This window comes from Papaver somniferum, chromosome 8 (genome assembly GCF_003573695.1).
Source record: "Papaver somniferum cultivar HN1 chromosome 8, ASM357369v1, whole genome shotgun sequence".
NCBI classification, from domain to species: domain Eukaryota; kingdom Viridiplantae; phylum Streptophyta; class Magnoliopsida; order Ranunculales; family Papaveraceae; genus Papaver; species Papaver somniferum.
Window position 1 is genome coordinate 78,849,760 of NC_039365.1, and position 5,494 is coordinate 78,855,253.

Consider the following 5,494-nt stretch of genomic DNA (forward strand, 5'->3'; position numbering starts at 1 on the left):
TCTTCCTTAGTTATAATATGTATCTTTAGAACGAATTTATTGCCTTTAATCTCTCTGAATTTCCAAATTCGAACCCATGAAGCCGTGTTTCCTTATTTGACTTTGATTCCAATTTCCGGCCATTCCAGCCAATTTGGGTGCGATCCAAAGACTTCACCAGGCCTATTTAGGCCTAAGGAGTAAACCCAATCAATATCAGCCCTTTAGTCTCCAAAAAACTCGATCAAAACTCTAAACCTAAATCTGCCCGTGAAAGCCATGTTTTCCCGCCAATTTTCTTCTTTTGAATTTGGGAAGGAAAGTGACCTCCCCTTTATCCAGTCCCGGTCTCCCTTTAGCACATGCCCGAAATGGGTTACCCCTTATCCAAAGCGAGAGTCCGAATAGCAAATATCCTCCCAGGTGCCTTTAACAACTTTTCGAGCCAATTTCACCGCAAAAGCTTATTTCTCCAAAATACCTATAAAGACATAAAATAACCAAAATAAGTACAAAATGAGTACTAATAAAATACACAATAGAGATAAAAATAGACACATAAATGCGTCTATCAAATACCCCCAAACTTATTATTTGCTAGTCCCGAGCAAATCAAAACTACAAAATAAAATCCTAACTCACTGTCGCAGGCATCGTCGATTGCATTTAGCGTATGCAATAAGCCTTTAAACCCCTAGGTGTTCCTAGTGGCCGAGTTATAGTCTCGGGAGGGCTTACTAGAGATATACCCACAAAACCTGTACTCCAGACCTTAGCTATCTACGCAGAACCTTGGAAGGCACTAAAGAATCTCCTTGGTTGGCATACTTATTAACTACAGGAAGAAGTACCCTGATGCGAAATTCCAATTGCTGTACACGAGTTTGCACTCAAGCATACTAAAATTCATATAAAGTGACAGAGCTCTACTCAGATAGTTGCACTATGGACATCATATTCGGAGTCAAAACTAATCACATGGATAGATCAAGAAGATGGATATAAAAAAACATAGATGGTTTTGATGTTTACTAAGTGGACGACGTTTCCCATATCTGTCTGAAGGCCTCCGCCAAAATGAACCTATCCTAATGGATTGAGATACTAGTCTGACTAATATCAACACACTGGCATATACAAGGGTACCAGTGGTCAATAACTTAAATCTAGATCAACAAACTGGCAAATACAAGGGAACCAGCAGTTGACTACACAGAACAATAACCCTTTTTTTTTTTTTTTTTTAACGGCATGAATAGATCTTTTTGATCCAAGCGCATGCTTCTTGTCAGCAGATTACACGATAGTTCCCACGGGTCCTGCATTCCACGCTTGCTTAGGCGACGGAAACAGGGAGAACACACGCATATTGCTATCCAAGTGTTAATACTTATTCCGATTGGTCTAACTGGTCCGGTCTTTTTTTTTTTTTTTTTTGCATGGTATCTCAATCACTCTAATTCACCCTAGCATTGGTAACAACTTGAATCGTGGGCCCCACCTATCACTTAGAGAAACATAGTTTAAAAACAAAATAAAATAAAAATAGAAGTGAAAAGGACTCAACGAGATATGGTGAAACTATCATGTTATTTCTAACACCTGAGCTCTGTGCTTTTATGAATAGACTCTATAGATGTTTCCATCTAATCAGATTGGTTCCTCAACTCCTACAACCAAAATGCTTCCATCCACTTAGATTAGTTAGTGCAATCCTAAATAGGCATAAATTTCTAAGCTCTGGAGTTTATTTATTCATACTGCAACTAAAAAGTTTCTCCCATACCCCCAAACTTAAATCTAACATTGTCCTCAATGTTCTAAAGATAAAATTAAAAGCATGAACAAGGAGAAACTGTTACCATTTGAAGCAAAAGAGTTAAGGAAAGATGTTACCTGGTTGCATGAGCATGATGCTAAGTTTAAAGTCTTCAGCCGGACATAAGTACCACAAAATGGCTAGTTACCTTTCAAATCATATATCAATAGTCGAAACAACTGCGGGTCAACAAAACCAAATAAAACTGCCACTAATAGGAGACAAATGCTCAAAATCAGAAGAATGAGCAAATAGAGCATAACCTGATCTAAAGTTTCTCGCAAGACAACTAGATTTATCTGAGGGGCCTTCTTGGGCTTCATATGAGTGTCTCGACAAACAGATTCATCCGAAAAACGGGTCTCTAAGTTATCATTTTCCTCCTGGACAGTATCAGGAGGATCAGGTTGTGGAGTCTGAATAGACTCAGGGAATACCTCACTAGGCTCGAGTCCCAAGTTAGGGACTTTGGATAATTGACAATCACAAGAATCATCACTACCCCCAAACTTAGGGTTTTTACTACCCTCAGACAAACCTCTAATTATTGCTCGAATTTCCGGATCATCCCAGTCCTTAAAATACTCAATAGATTCTTCTAGTTCGCTACCCCCAAACTTATAATATTCGCTGCCTCTACATAGACTAGTCACAATGTTCCTAATTTCTAGACCATCGGGTTCTTGAAAAAGGTCAATTGCTTTCTCTAAGTTGTGATCAGGTAGTTCATCTTCAGCTTTCTTCCACTCTAAAGTTTCCTTATTTTCTTGAAGCACAGTCTCTGGCCTAATCTCCTGATCATTATCCGAATCGGAAGCTATAATCACAGGAAAAGACTCGGGCGGTCCTAAAAATGTATAATTAGGCTCCAACTCAGGAGGCTCTTTTAAGGTAAACTCAGAAGCTAGTAATGGTTCGAACCTATCTTTCCATATATCAACATCTAACACAGGAATAGAATCCAACAGAGCATTAACCTGTTCAATGTTACTATCATCGTCGAAATCCAGGCTAAAATGGGCTAGACAACTCTCTAATGGATCGTCTGATGTGGTGTTTGGTAAGGACTCCGAAACTAAGGTTCCTATCATGTTCACTTCTTCAATGCATGTGTCATCTAGCTCAGAATGTAGCTTATTGACATTAAAAATATTCAGTTCGATAGTCATATTACCAAAAGATAGATTCATGATACCATTTCGACAATTTATGATTGCATTAGACGTCGCTAAAAATGGGCGACCTAAAATCACAGGTATCTGGTTCTCTGGGTCAGGGACAGGTTGGGTATCTAAGACCACGAAATCCACAGGATAAATAAACTTGTCGACCTCAATAAGAACGTCCTCTATCACACCACGAGGAATTTTAACAGACCTATCAGCTAACTGGAGTGTTATCTTGGTAGGTTTCAATTCTCCAAGTCCCAGCTTTAAGTACACATGGTATGGAGTAAATTCACACTGGCTCCTAAGTCAAGTAAAGCTTTTTCTACCCGGTGTTTTCCTATTGTGCAAGCAATGGTAGGGGACCTGGGTCTTTATACTTAGGAATTGCAGTGTTCTGAATGATCGAACTTACATGACTAGCTAAAAAGGCTTTTTTAGGGACACTAAGCTTTCGCTTTCGGGTACACATATCCTTGAGGAACTTGGCATAAGCCGGTAGTTGCCTAATTGCTTCTAGTAACGGAAGGTTTATGGTAACTTTCTTAAATACCTCCATTATGTCATTAAAGTTGGATTCACTTTTTGTTGGTACTAATAGCTGGGGAAATGGGGCTCTAGGCACAGGATCAGACCTCTCAGGAACCGAGTCAGCATCATTGGAAATTTTATCAGTCCCCTCAGTTAGCGGTCCTGAGGGATGAGATCCTGAGGGGTGGTCTACAGTATGCTGACTATCGGGCATGGTTACCTTGTTGTCTACAACTCTACCACTTCTAAGGGTACTAATAGCATTCAGTTGATGTGGTGGTTTCGTTCCTACTTCATGAATTCCTCTAGGGTTGGGTTGTGTTTGACTCGGAAACCTACCATTATCTCTTTCACATAGAGTCTGAGCAATTTGACCTACTTGAAGTTCTAACTTAGCAAGGGTTTGAGCATTAGTTTGAAAGTTCTTCTTAGTTTCCTCTTGGAAGCTAGCCTGACTTGTCATTAACATTTCCTGGCTCTTGTATAACATATCGTGGCTCTTTTTTAACATATTGAGAGATTCCTCTAAGCTAGTGATTCTATTCTCAGAAGGGTTCTGAAACTGGGCTTGACCTGAGGAGTTCTTAAAACCAAAACCTGGAGGAGGCTGAGGATTACTAGACTGCCCTTGACTCTGGCCTTTAGACCAAGAGAAATTAGGATGGTTTCTCCAACCAGGGTTGTAGGTTTCTGAATATGGGTCAAACTTTTGACGATTATCAAACCTAGTGTTATTATAGAGAGCATTAGCTTGCTCTTCATTATTCTGGCCTTCCCAAAAAGGATCCAATCTACCACTAGTGTGACTCACTTCTAAAGCTTCTAACCTCTTTGCTATAGCAGCAATTTTTGCATCTGATTCAAAGTTTCCTTCTACCCTATTGACATTTCCTCTACTTAGAAGAATTGTTTTCTGGGGCTCCCTACTATTTTCCCATTGCTGGGTTTTATCGGCGATTTCATTCAAAAAGTCCATCGCCGCATCAACTGTCTGGTTTTCAAACCCACCAGTGCATAAAGACTCAACCATGGTCGTTGTCGAATAATCTAAACCCTCATAAAGGATCTGAACTAACCTAACCTTCTCTAACCCATGATGAGGACACTGGGATACCAAATCATTGAACCTTTCCAAATACCTATACAAAGATTCCCCTTCTCGTTGCGAAAAAGTACAGATTTGCGTCCTAATCGACGATGTTTTGTGTCTAGGGAAAAACTTGATGTAAAAGGCAGATGTAAGCTGTTCATATGTTTCAATTGACTCGGAAGTCAAACTATATAGCCATGCTTTGGCTTTATCTTTTAGGGAGAATGGGAATAACCTAAGTTTCAAAGCATCATCATCTAAGCCTCTAATTCTTAGGGTACTACAAATTTCTTCAAAATCCCTAACATGGAAATAGGGGTTTTCATTTTCTTTCCCTAAAAAGATTGGGAGCATCTGTAAAGTCCCAGGTTTCAATCATAAGTTGCATCTGTGTCAGCTAACTTAATACATGATGGACGAGTAGTCCTAGTCGGATTCAACAGTGCTTTCAAAGTTGCCATTTCTGGCGCTATTGGACTATCAGGGATTTTCTCTTCAAACGGACGTTCAAAAGCGGAGTCTTCACGAATCGGACTCTCTAAATTGAGGTAATCAAGACGCTTAGAACTACTAGGTTTCTCTTTAACAAATCTACCTAGGGCGTCTCTTTACGTTCAGGCATGCAACAGAATAAGGAAGGGAATTCTATGCAAACAAAACAAGGCTGACTCAACCAAATCAAACCTGTATTTCTAGCAAACAAAAAGCATGATGGCTCCACTTAGATTGTCACTAGACCAGCTTCTATTCTTTCGAAAAGCAACTCCTTACAATCTGAGCAAACCCCTCTGGAATCAATCCGAGTCAAAGTAAGTTGAATCAAGGCGAGGGAAGCTCAGTGGAGCTTTGATACCCAAGGCCTCACCGGTTACAAGGCGGCGCAGTCACGCATTCAACTCACAGAAACCG